The sequence below is a fragment of the Anolis sagrei genome, chromosome 2, assembly GCF_037176765.1.
Source record: "Anolis sagrei isolate rAnoSag1 chromosome 2, rAnoSag1.mat, whole genome shotgun sequence".
In the NCBI taxonomy this organism is placed as follows: Eukaryota; Metazoa; Chordata; class Lepidosauria; order Squamata; family Dactyloidae; genus Anolis; species Anolis sagrei.
In genome coordinates this window covers 194790310-194804505 of record NC_090022.1, presented here as the reverse complement: position 1 = coordinate 194804505, position 14196 = coordinate 194790310, and the positions used below count along the sequence as shown (strand labels likewise).

The window sequence follows — 14196 nt, the reverse complement described above, 5'->3', positions numbered from 1 at the left end:
TGATCCAGACCTCTTTCCAGGCAACCATGATAGCCGCTTTCCCCCCTCTTTCTCCTGACTCCCAAATTTTGGTCTATAGCTGGAATCCAGCAGAAGTCTAACCTATTTTTTTAAGCTGCTGAAAACAGAAAAGCCAAAGACAGAGTATCAGGAGGCTGAAAATGTTTTCAACTGATGAGTTCCTAGGAAGGTGTCTACAGATGCTTTGATGTCAGGTCAAGTCACAGGAAAATTTACCAATGGTTGATGTTCACCATTGGCACCTCTTTGGCTAACTTTCATTGGGAAAACTTTTAAATGCATTTTTCTTGACTGGTTATGAAGTTCTAATATATCCTCCAGTTTTCCATAGAGATACTTATAGAACAATGCATAGAGATGATCTAGAAGCATCAGGTTTGTTTCTGCTATTTTTGTCTGTTGTCTTTATATTAGTAAGTAGTGCATTGTCTATAGCTGGAACAGTTGATCCATTTCCACTTTGGGATAGGGAATCTTCTTGCTGATTGTTCAGCACTGGTTTTCCATCTGCCAAATAAATAAAATAATTTGTTATGGTTTACTTGGTTTTATAGTCTCCACTGACTAGTTATCTATCCTTTATTTTTTTAAAACTGCCCTTTTTAAGACACTGAAAAAACATAGAAATTAAAAACTCAGAAGTTGCATTACCTGTTTAATGAAATGATTGGGTTTTTCATAATTGTTTGTTTGTTTATTATAATGTTTATTAATAAACTCTGCCAAAAGCCAGGGCAAGTTTGACAAATCAGTTCAGCCATTGAAAATCTGATAAGTATTTGGCCTCCCTACTAAAAGAATTTCATAAAAAGTGCCTATATGTGAACCACCAGCCTAACTTCTCTGGAGTGTGGGGTATATATAACTTTGGAAATAGTTCTAAAATATTAGCAACATGCAAAAGGACACAATCGTTTATGTCATTCCTACTCCCACAAAAACCATTTAAGCATCTTTAATTGGGCTGAAAAAGAAATTGAGGTCAAGTGAATTCGGTTCAAGACTAGTATTATACAATTTGTGAAATGCACAGAAGCCTAATCATGGCATTCGATTCCAGCTATAGTTCTCATATACTTTTCAAGGCAACCTGTTATCTGATTATAACAAGAAGTGCTTTTTTTGTGTCAGGAGCTACTTGAGAAACTGCAAGTCGCTTCTGGTGTGAGAGAATTGGCTGTCTGCAAGGACATTGCTCAGGGGAAATGTGGATATTTGATGTTTTACTATGCTTGTGGGAGGCTTCTCTTATGTCCCTGCATGGGGAGTTGGAGCTGACAGAGGGAGCTCATCTGTGCTCTCCCCAGATTCGAATCTCTGATCTGTCGGTCTTCAGTCCTGCTGATACAAGGGTTTAACCCATTACGCCACCAGGGGTTCCTATAAATGCTTAAGACATGGATCACTGTGGTCAGATGTCACTTCTCCAGAAAGGGATGGAATGGGAATGGGAGCTAAAGGCAGGCTTGCTTCCCAAAGCCACGTAACCTTTCGAGAGCAATGCTGGATCTGAGAGCACCCTACACAGGGTAATCTGATACTTTATCAAGGATAGACTACATTTCCACTCCAGGTTTAGTTTATTGGGATGGCTCCCAACATAAATAAATAAAATAAAAAAATAAAATAAAATAATTAATAACACATCCAACCCATATAAAAACAAACAAGATACAGCACAAACAAGTAAACAAAATTAACAGTAAAATTGATAAAACATTAGATTAAAAACCCAATCATTCCTATGAGTTGAAAGGGGCCTACTACTTGAGTTACTCAGCATTAATGTCTATCAGCTGTTTTGCAGTGATTTCCAAAAAATGGATAGTATTTTGTGTGTGGTATTTTGCTTTCTATGTTAAAAATGCTCACCTGTTTTAAATATTTTCTTTGGGGAAAGTGATTCATCATAGACAAGACTTGGCTTTGTAGTTTTGTGGTGGAAAACCTTAAATAAAACATCAAAGAAGTAGTAGCAAATACTTTTATGTTTATTTATATTATGTTACTTATATCATGCCTTTTTCACAATGCAAGACTAAAGTGGCTTACAAAGGCTAAAAAATAGCATGCAAAAGTCAAAACTGTAAAATAAGAATAACATTAAAAAGAGATCAAAAGCATAAGTGCTTAAGAAGAAAACAACAAAGAGAATAGCACATTCTGAAAGGCTTGCAGAGGGTATTGTTCTGCTTATGGAAATATAGCAAGGATGGTAACAGTCCAATCTTCTGGGAAGGGAGGCTCCAGAGACCGGGAGCAACCATTGAGACAGCCCTCTCCTTTGTTCCTACCAGGTGTATCTATGAGATTGTGGGACAGAGAGATGTTATTTTTAAGTATGGAAGATTTTGTTCCTTGTGGAAACAGGACGTGTGGATATTGTGCAAAATAGCTCGCCAATTATTGCACATTCTATGTAGAAACAGCATATTCTGCACAGATGATAGTGCAGTTGACAGACACATTCTGTGCAAAACAGCAATATATGAAATTTGCACAGAATGTGTCTATAAACTGTGAAGATTTTTATCAATCCAGGATTCTTCTCATTAAGGCTTCTCATCACTTGAAATGCATTTCAACCAGTTTTAATATTCTGTCCATGGCTATTTTGTAGCAGGTTCACTATATGCACAGAAAACACTGTAATGGACAACTTGTTTAGAGCAAAACCCGTCCCATATTTATAGTGACTTCATTTGTACATAATAGTTAACTGGATAGGTGTGGGAACCCTGGCTTAACAATCATGAAAGGCTTCAATAATGCCCATTTGGTCCTATAAGCAATAGGAATAGCTAAATAAGCCACGAAACGTATGAATTATCTTGTCACCCAAACCTGATAGTGATCAGCACTCTGGTTTGTTTGGAGATAAACAAACTTTCCTCTAAACAAGCCAGAGGGAGAACCCTGATTTGTTTGCAGGTTCTTTCTTTGGATTTTTGATGGGGAGTCAGATTCAGACAACACAATAAGCAAAAGTGCATTGCTTATTTATCTTCACAGATGTCATTTCTGCAGTTCTCTATATGATGATGATGATGATGATGATGATGATGATAAATAAGCAATGAAAACAGTACAAAGAGAAAAGCATATTTAAAACACATTAAAATATTGTTTAGAAACTCCCAAAAGCAGCCTAAAAGAATCCTAGAATCTAGGTTTGAAACACATAAAACAGGAATGCCAAGCAGAACAGTACTGTTGGATTGTTTCGGATTCTGGGGGTGGTGGTCATCTCCATTTCTAAGCCAAAGAGCTGGCGTACTCCATAGACACCTCCAAAGTCATGTGGCTGGCATGACTGCATGGAGTGCAGTTACCTTCCCGCAGAAGCAGTAACTATTGATCTCCTCACATTTGCATGTTTTCGAACTGCTAGGTTGACAGAAGCTGGGGCTAACAGTGGGAGTGCTCCCCAGATTCGAACCTGTGACCTTTCGATCAGCAAGTTCAGCAGCTCAGCAGTTCAACCCACTGCGCCACTGGGGGTGTTACCCATGTTTAAATGCAGTTGGCAGTGTGTTCACATCACTTCCTTGGATTCATGAAATGTTGTGCCCTGTTTACAGGTTTATATGTATTAAGCAAGGATAAAATGTTTAGATGGCCCAAAATGGCTGTGACATGCAAAATGTACACTCTTACAATGTGCAAATCTGAAAGAAAGCATCTCCCAGGACATTTTCTGTTGTTCTCCTTATTGCCACCAGGGGACAAGCAACACACTGGTGTATATACAATCAGACATCAGGATTCATAGATTCTGCACTCCGGCTTGAAAATATCCCTCTCCTCTCCAAAATAATTCAAAAAGCAACTTTATATAAGAAACTCATTTTGTTATGCCTTTGTATATAATGGGACTTGAGCATCCATGGATTTTGGTAATAGAAGGTGCTGGAACCAAAACCCAACAGATACCAAGGGACCACTGCATGTGCCTTCAACCCACGTGTCAATTTACAGCAATCCCATTAATTTCGTAGGGTTTTTTTTTAAAGCAAGAAATATTTAAATGTGATTTTGTAAGTTCTGTCTTTGAAAAAAAAATCCTATTACAGAGGATATTTATTGGCAATCTCCCATCCAAGTGCTAACCAGAACTGAACTTTCTTAGTTTCCAAGGTGAGGTGGGATCTGGTTCCTTTGGGATATTTAGTGGGTTTTGAAAAGTTGCAGTACATCCTGTCTTACATTTTTCAATCCAGTACCTCCTTAGTGCATTTATAATAAAAAATAAGTTTTATAAAATAACATTTTTTTCTTTGCAAAGAATGGCACTTACTTCTGAGTGTTTATCAAATAATCTGTTTTTAGCATCAGGATGGCAGTATAGATATCTGCATAAAAAGAAATACAAATTATACAGTTAGCCCTTTACAGCGATTAATAACCCATTTTCCCAGCAACGGTCTACACATTCTTGTGCTGATTTCAGAAATGGTGGAAAGTGCAATTTGGTCTTTGCTATTCGACAGAGCTTTGATTATTTATTTATTTATCTATCATGTCAGAAGCGAATTGAGTATACAGTTATAATGTATTAAACTACAAACAAGGTGAAAACTTGGCATTCTACCAAATTCCAGAAGCTGGCCACTTGGAATGGCTCTGGTGTCACTGTGAGAAGTTTCTCCATTGTGCATGTGGCAGGGCTCAGACTACATTGTAGTAAGTGGGCTACGATTTGCTCTTCTCCACACTCACATGTTGTGGACTCCACTTTGTAGCCCCATTTCTTAAGGTTGGCTCAGCATCTTGTGGTGCCAGAGCTCAGTCTGTTCAGCACCTTCCAAGTCGTCCAGTCTTCAGTGTCCCCAGGCGGGAGTTTCTCATCTGGTCTCAGCTGCTGATTGAGATTCTGGGTTTTAGCCTGCCACTTTTGGACTCTTGCTTGCTGAGGTGTTCTTGTGAGTATCTCTGTAGATCTTAGGAAGCAATTTCTTGATTTAAGACATTGGTGTGCTGGCTGATAAGATTTTAAGATGAGTACATGCCTGAATTTACTTACTTTCACTGTCCCCCTACTTTTCTTCTTAATTTTATATAATGTCTTATAGATCTTGAGCCTAGAGAGAAGCACCGTCATATCTTTGATAGTGTTCAGAAAACTACGTCTTTTGTAAGGGATTGAATAACCTTTGCAACTAAGCCCTTTTATACACTTTCTGCTGCTGACAAAATTATAAACCCCGGGATTCCATAGGATACAGCCTCGACAGTCAAAAAGGTAGGAAAGTGCTATGATACAGTGTAGAAGGGGGCAGACTCTGTTAGGAAGAAAAGCAATTTAAAGACACGGTTTAGGCAGGTCTAATTTATGTTTGGAGCTATGTGTTTCCAACATAAAAGCACTTACCTCTGGAAATAGGAATTCACCGTCAAAGGCAGAGGTAAGTAAAGTTTCTGCCCTCCTTTAGGGAGCCATCGTATAGATGTGTCCACTCCATATTCAACACGCCCTTGACCTCCTGAAGAAATTGGCATCACTTCCTCAATTAGAGAATGCTGCACAGGAGCGTATCAACCACATTTGTCCATTCCAAACATTTTGGGGCTATTCAGTTTTTGTTCTTAGTGGATGTACCAGACAGTATTCTGCCATCGAATTACAGAGTAGACATTCACTTTCTTCCAGTCCCACTGAAGTACTATTGTAGAGTTGTTTGTTGTGGTAGCTATGGAGGCAATGCCTGAGTGACTCATATTTCATTTGAAAAAGATTTGGCTACCAAGGAACTGAAAATCATATTAATCTTCAAAATTCCACTATTTGGAAGGAAAGCTGGGGTTTTATTTATAAGCTGTAAGCTTCAAGAAAAAAAAAACCACTCTACAAAAGCCAGAGTTATTTGGACTTCTGTTTGGTGATCAGAGTGAATCTGGTGGCAGCTCCCCAGGAAGAGAATAAATTTATTTGGACTAACTGCTCTGTCAGAACATCTGCATTCAATTATGAAATGGGAACACAAAACAAAATACATTCTTCATATTATAGGTGTAAGATGATCACTGTATCCTTAGCAACCGCTACTGTATAGGCAAGGTCATACTATAGTATTCTGTTTCAACGTGTTATTTGTTGGAGCATGTAAAAATCAGTTGGTGAGTGTGTTAACTGAAAAATGCAAAGCACAAAGCTGATTGGTTGGGCTAAACCCGAGAAGCTAGCTGAGCCTGGGAGTTTAGGCAACAGTTAGATTTTTAGGTTTTCTTTGCAGTAGCTTACCAAAACAGTTTGTATTTTTGCTTCTTGGCTGCTGGAAGATCGTTCACATGGACACCTAAGGATCATTTGAATCTCTCTCAAAGGATATTGTGTGAGTCAATGCAACTGTTCACATGATTGTATATATTAGGCATCCTCAAACGGCGGCCCTCCAGCTGTTTGGGCCTTCAAGTCCCAGAATTCCTGACAATTGAACAAGCTCATTAGGGCTTTTGGGAGTTGGATGCCCAAACAGCTGGAAGGCTACAGTTTGAGGATGCCTGGTATGTATGTTGGTCTGCATAACAAAGAGTAAACACCTTATTGTTTACTGATCATCAGCGTGGCATATCTTTTCTCTAGCAAGACAGTATGTGGAGTGGTAAAGACATGAACTATGCATGATTTCCATTCCGTCGCATTATTCAAATTTTTGTTGGGGTAATTTCAAAAAGGATAAAGCATTTCTAAAGTAAAGCAGCAGCAACAGCAGTAGTGGCAGTTTAGCAGATCAGAAACTTCTTGAGCCAGCAGTAGAGCAAATGAGCTTCAGCAATACAGAAGCAGAGTCAAGCTTTTAAAGTTATGAAATAACTTATTCAAACAACTACATTCCAAGATAGGAAAGTAAAGGCTCTATCTAACTACTCTCTGGAGGCATCTTGTCTCTCTCCATATTCAGGAACAAAACGGAGGACTCTGAGGCTTGCCATGCGCTCAGATATCTGTATACAAAGAGTCCCTAAGAAGTGTCAGTCTAACAAACAAGGTATAGGAGGAGAGTATAAAGAGGCATGCAGGCAGAGAGGGAATAGGGGAAGAGCTGCCATCTAACTCATCTATTTTCTTGATGCGGACTATAAAGGTCCTATTTTGGATCACATACTCTGATAGTGAATTATGTTGCTATTTGTGAGAGGTACTTTTGACTATTCGGTGCCTCATCATTAGGTGCCCAGAGTGTTCTAAGAGAGGAAGAAAGCCATGACAAGGTTTCCCTAAAGCAGGAAAATTGGAAAACAATCTCAATCTATTATACACAAAGTGGAAAGGATGGTAATTAAGGTTCTATCATAAAATCAGGGAAAAACTTTTTAAAACTGCAAAATTTTTGTTTTGTGGAACATCCAGCAGCACATTTTGTTATGATTTTTCAATGAATCTCTCACTGAGTCTCAACCAATTCAACATAAGTTTGTGGCCACAAAGTTTCGGGAGTGTAACAATTACTTTCAAATTAAGTTCTGCACAATTAAACAGGAAATAACACTTTTGAACCAGGAACAGATTTTTTTTTCAGATTTAATGGGCATGTTTGATTCTTGTTTCTATGAGAACTATGAGAACCATGTATCTTTATTTGATTTGGAAACTGTTTTATAAAGTTCATTTTTGTGATAATTATTACAGTGTTCTTTATTACACGGTTACCTTAAATCTGGCCTCTTTTAAGCTAAGCTTCCAGTAAGCTCAGCTCATTCTAAATAGACAAATCAGATGCAGGATTAACCTACATAATTATTATGTATGTGATGAAAAATTGTATGAGTGACAGCATAGACATATGCAGACCAGCTGGGATATGGGCATGGATGAAGCTGCCTTATTGCCTTGTCTATCATTTCCCTGAACAATGCAGGAGTTGATAGTCAACAGCAGATCTGCAGCTCTCTATCGAAAGCAAAAAAGGCCATCTGGTTAAGAGAGGCTGAACCAGGAAATACGGCACAAGGGCCTGCATTCACTTAGCAAAAGATATTGCTATTGGCCTCCTCTGCCAACGAGTTCACCAAACTACAAACCTCAGGATTCCATAGTTTTGAGTCATGGCAGTTGCTGTGGAGTCAAACTATATTAATTCTACAGTATAGATGCACTCAGAGCATTAACTACTTTGAATGGTTGAAACTGCGGTTCTGAAAAGATAACAATGAAATTCATGGTTTCCCTAGCAACTTGTTTTTCTTTACCTAGGCAACGAAGAATGCCGTTATCATTTGCTAAAACAACCTCACAAAGATCTGATAATTTTATAGCATTTACTGCCTAGTGCCAAAACAGATCCTACTTGTGAGACAAATAGAGAAAACCAGTTTATTAAAAAATAAAAATAAAAATAGAAGGAATCACTTGGAATGGTTTTGTGTGTGTATATAATATATAATGCAAAAGAATTATTATTTTCTGAAAGATTGCTGCTTGTAAGCATAATAGCTGTGTCTCATAATCTATTGACTAGAGAATTTAACATGTTAGATTAAAATTAAATTGGGGCTCAACATAAAAATACTTGTTTCCTTTGGAGAAAAGTGCACAAAGTTATGCCTTTCTGATGTGGAAGCAACTTAGAGAAAATTTAGAAAGGTAAACATCTAGCTAATTTGTGAATAACAATCAACTATCTACTTGTACTCAATTTATTTCCATATATGTCTAGAACTAGATCTTCCAAAAAGAAATACAAACAATCCATGAAATATTCATACCCTGGCTGCTCTTCCAGCAGTCACCAGCCAATCCCTCTCCAATGCCAGAAATACAGCTTAATGGTGTAACGTTAGAAAATGTTGACCATTTCTGCTATCTTGGCAGCCATTTCTCTAAAAAAAGTCAACATTGACATTGAAATACAACACTGAGCTCTGCGAGTGCAGCTTTCTTCTGAATGAAACACAGAATGCTTGAGGACCAGGACATTCGTAAGCATACCAAGGTGCTTGTTTATAAAGTTATTGTCCTTTCAACCTTGCTATATGCCTGTGAAATGTGGACTGTCTACAGACGTCACATGCAACTCCTGGAATGATTCCATCACCAAGAACTGTGAAGCCCTGGCCCTTGAACGCTCTAGCTGGAGGTCAGTTGCGACCAGCAGTGCTGTAGAACTTGAAGAGGCAATTTGCATTTTGAAAGACCCAGATAGCTGCCTCCAAAGTCATGTCGCCAGCATGACTGCATGGAGTGCCGTTACCTTCCCACAGAAGCAGTACTTATTGATTCACTCACATTTGCATGTTTTTGAACTGCTAGGATGGCGGAAGCTGGCCTAACAGCAGGAGCTGACTCTGCTCCCCAGATTTGAACCACCTTCGGTCAGCAAGTTCAACAGCTCAGCAGTTTAACCTGCTGTGCTACTAGGGGCCTTGGTGGTGCAGGCAATGCAAAGGCTGGCTTTGAACTGGTTCCAGGATCCACAGTATACTGGAACCATTATTTTAATTTTTCCCCTCCAGTATGCACATATATGCATCAGTGTAGTGCTCTGCCAATTTTGCCGTGTGATGTGGTTTATACTACAGCGTGCTGATGCACATCAAGGGCTTCATTTTTAACTTCCCCTGACTTTGCTTGTGTCGGATTTCTGTGCCTAAAATACGTTGCAGCGTGCTTTTGCAGTGTGTGTAGTCTTTCCTTTGCATTTTGAAGCTGCATTAAAAGGTCAGTGTAGATGGGTCCAAAGACAGTGAAGATCAGATGTATTTTTCCCCTAAACCTTTGTGTTTTAGAAACCAAAGCCAAAATTGATCCTTAAAAAAATGACACACACAATTGTGAGTAAATGAATGGACAGAAATGACTCAGATTTAAGATATTTTTTTATTCTCAGTGTATTGTTTGGGTTGATCATTTTTCTTTTTGTAAAAAAATGCCTGTGCTGTCATACGGTAACAGACCGCTGTTAAATATAGTGCCCCCGCTGCCCACTGCAGACCAACATCCTCCTCCATTTTTCTGTCCTCCCAGGAGTGAATCACCAAGGTGGGTCATAGTGGAACTTTTTGAGAAATAAAAACCGATAATGACACATGTTTAGTTTGGCAGCACTGTGATACAATTCTAGAAAACAGCTTTTCCTGTCATAGTAGCTAGGCTCAGGAAATGTGACTGCTTCCAAGGGCAAGTCTCCAGCAGTTAAGAGGAATGCCTGGAATGACGCTTCACTCAGCAAAATCTCACCCTCTCTTCCTGGAAGAACAGATAGAAATCCTTCATTGATTCTCTCACAACCGGGTCTTGCCAAGATGCACTGCCAGCCCAAATCTGCATGTCTGCCTGATGCATAGCAAATGAGAACTTTCTTGGAAAAATGTACTTGCTCTTAAAATTCACAACACAAGTAAAACAATTATTTGTGTTCAGTCTGTACATACAATGATACTGAGCATTCTTAGTTACTTTCCCAATAACAGAAGTCCATCTATTGTCGAAGGCTTTCACGGCTGGAATCATTGTTTTCCGGGCTGTATGGCCATGTTCCAGAAGCATTCTCTCCTGATGTTTTGCCTGCATCTATGGTAGGCATCCTCAGAGGTTGCGAGGTCCTTATTTCACCTGTTATTCCTCCATTTCGTATTTTAACAAGAATTTATATAACTTAGCAATTAAGTGGTCATCTCCAGAGTCAATCTCTGAGGATGCTTGCCATAGATGTAGGTGAAACGTCAGGAGAGAATGCTTCTGGAACATAGCCATACAGCCCAGAAAACTCACAGCAGCCCAAAAGCCCATTTGTTTGTGGGCTAATAGCAGGAAAGGTTCAATGTCCAATTACTTTTCCACTCCCATTGATTACACCAACTTTTCAAAGGGAAACTCAAACCATAGAAGCATTTTCTACAAAATCCAGTGCTCCATGGAAAGTTACATCAAAGATGGGATGCAATTAGACATCTCATCTTTAGTCACTATCTGCCAGTATTCAAATCCTGTAACCACACTTGTTAGCACTGCTGTTTTGGCACTTTACCACAGTATGATCCTGTTTACCGGAAACCGTTTAAGGCAAACTTAAACACTACAGTTCTGAATGTTAATCTATTTTACTTTTAAGTAATGTCAAAATCGACTTGTGAACTTTTCTTAGCCATCTGGAGTGTTAATCCGGCACTAGGTTTACTCCAATTAAATCAACCCTAGACCAGAGAGTGCCAGCAAGATCCATCATACAGAGAATTCCTGCAATGTCCCCAACTAAATGTTTTGTACAGAGAGCTGTCCATTGGACTACTCTAGAGAAAACACCATAGCCTTCAAAATAAACATGCACACCTGCACATACAGAAGTCACTGGCATTAGAAATTCACGCATGACACCAGACACAACACCGGCTGACACATATCCCCGCTTTCCATACTCTTTGTGATGTATAAATACAAAACGTAATCATTGTGTAAGTTTTCCTCTGAACCTCATATCTCAAAATTACATTTTAGAATTCAGGCAGAATTTTGCATATGATGTTAAACGTAATAGTGGAAGCTCCAAAACTATGGGATTTTTTTCTGAGCAAGGGACACTAGCTGCCTCCAAGTGGTTACTGTTCCCAAGGTATTCCAGCAAAACTACTGGACTATTGATACAGTTTAGGGCAGATAGTACTGCAAAGAATAACGTGCAATTTACACCTGCCCAGCCTGGCAGTTGTAGTATGTATCCAGCATATGATCTGTTTTGAGCTACTATTGGTACGGTTTAGGGCAGATTGTATTGCAAAGAATGACACATAATTAATTACACCTGCCCAGCCTGGCAGTTGTGGTATGTATCCAGCATACGATCTGTTTTAACCTGCTGAGCAGAATTTATTAACATCAGGGTAATAAAGCAGCAACCACTAAATGGGAGTAATTATGCTGCCTGTGTTAAAATAAACTGGGCTCCAACTAAATCTATTCCTTTGTTTTCCAAGCTGCAGTATACTGCAAAGCTTGCACCTATCATCTTCCCAAGTTTGATTGAGGTTTATTCAGAAGTTAATAATTACAGGAGGAAAAAACCTATATGGAACTGAGAAGGTTAAAAAATCCATTGCAAGATTGCATTGTTCTTAGCATTTAATGTTAGCACACTGAACGTAAACCAGTGCTGCTTTTACGTCACACAATTATAGCACTATGATCCCACTTTTACTGCAGTGATTCCTTCCTATGTAATCCTGGAACTTCCGTTTAGGGAGGAACATCTAGAATGATGTCCAAGGGATGTTGTGCCTCAACAGACTATAAAACCCAGGAGTTTACCAGCTGCAGCCATGGCATTAAAAGTGACCAAAGAGATGAAAGGAACAAGACTTCTCTACCAATAAAGGCCAATTGCTGTGATATGTTTCCACCAACAGTTGAAACACACTCTTGGGTTGGATCTACACTGACATATAATGCAGTTTCTGAATCCAGATGATCTGTTTTGAACTGAATTATATGAGTCTACACTGCTGTATAACCCAGATCATCTGGATTCACAACCTGGATTATATGACAGTACAGACGGGGCCTTAGACTCCAAGGTTTTACCATAATGAGCTCTGCTGCTTTCAAAGTATTGATATGTATCTTTCCTTGTGCACTTCCTTGCTTGATTGGTTTCCTGCCACTTTCCCTGACTTACCATTGTTTATGAATAAAGAATCCCTAGCTTGATTTTCTGCCATCCAACACGTTTTTAAAAATTTGAAACTACCTTCTCTCATCCCCCAAATATTCCTCCACTGCAAAGGAATTCCAAGAAGAATCTATGCTAGAATTTTAGGTGGGTTTATTATACTATGGAACTGCACCGTGAAACTGAAGTATATATTTGGTGTGTACATGTGACAAACGTTTTACGAGTGAGGATACAAACATGCATTATATTGATGACAAAACCATCAAACCAGCTGGACCCATGCAGAACTTTGCACCCAGTGTCAACTTAAGTCTAAACTGCATAGATAATTAAAAACTTACAAAAATAAATATAAACATTTTTTTCTTTTTTTAAAAAAAACACAAATTACTGAACAGCAGTGAACTTCAGCAGTGATCTCTCTTTTCACATTTGACAGACTTGGAAACGGAGTGCCCCCGATATTGCTGTCGTTGAACTGCAGCTGTGGCTTTGAAACTGCACACTAAACATAATCCCTGAGAAGCTTTTCAGCCCATTCTGTTGGCAAGCAGCTCTTTGCGAGAGAATGATCCTGAGGCTGAAGGGTCAAGCAATGAATCCTTTAGTCCCTCTTTCATCCGCAAGTTAATATATTACTTTTTAAACCAGGTCAGTTTGGAGTTTAAGTTATATTTCAGTCCCTGGGAAAAGTGTCCTTCAGAAGAGGTATTTTCCAGTTTTGTTTCTGCTTCCTTTTCCACAGCACATCACAGCCACAGAATTTTCCATTTCTTGAGGAAACTAAAAAGAAGAACAAAAAGTTGTTTACATACAAGGAGTAAACCACAAACACGTCCCAACCAACATTATCATAAGTGAAGTGCCACTTGTGAAGAGTGTGATATTTCACTGGTTCTGTTCTGAGAGATTGAGAGAGTCCAGGTGAGCATAAAATGAAGTATCTGAAAACAAAGCAGTTTAAATAATGTATCAGTAAGGCCTTCTTGCGGACCACCATAAGAATGGGGGGGGGGGGGGTGAAGCCCCTGAAGTCCCCCCCCCCCCCCCCCGGCTACATGCCTGGGGATGGTTAACTTTATTGGAAATAGCAACCTTCCAAGCCTTCACTATATATATATATATATATAGAGAGAGAGAGAGAGAGAGAGAGAGTGAGTGAAGGCCTGGAAGGTTGCTATTTCCAATAAAGTTAACCATACCCAGGCATGTAGCCCGGGGGGGGGGGGGGCTTGAGGGGCTTCACACCCCCCCCCCAATTCTTATGGTGGTCCGCGAGAAGGCCTTACTGATACATTATTTAAACTGCTTTGTTTATTCATATCATATATATATATTTGCTAACCTATATATTGATTTGCCAGTTTGACTGAGCTTTTTGGTGTGGGAGGGGCTACAGGCATGTGATTATACTGAGCATGTTCAAACTCAAGACTCCATTTTGTTATCAGTATGCTTTTGGACTTCAGTGGAAGCAGATTGCATTTTGGACTTATGCAGGGATAGTTTACTATACGTTTGCTTTGACAAGCAGTGAGTACAGTTATACAGTTTGGACTTTCATAAGATA

At 39.2% G+C, this 14196-nt stretch overlaps 1 protein-coding gene across 1 annotated transcript in view; it reads right to left on the bottom strand.

Annotated features, from left to right (window-relative positions):
- Positions 1-9819: 9819 nt before the first annotated feature.
- The window catches only part of MFHAS1 (multifunctional ROCO family signaling regulator 1), a 64011-nt gene continuing 59634 nt past the window's right edge, over positions 9820-14196 (bottom strand). The window contains exon 4 of the mRNA XM_060762715.2: positions 9820-13409. The gene's annotated coding sequence lies outside the window, so the exon portion shown is untranslated. The remainder of the gene's footprint in view (positions 13410-14196) is intronic.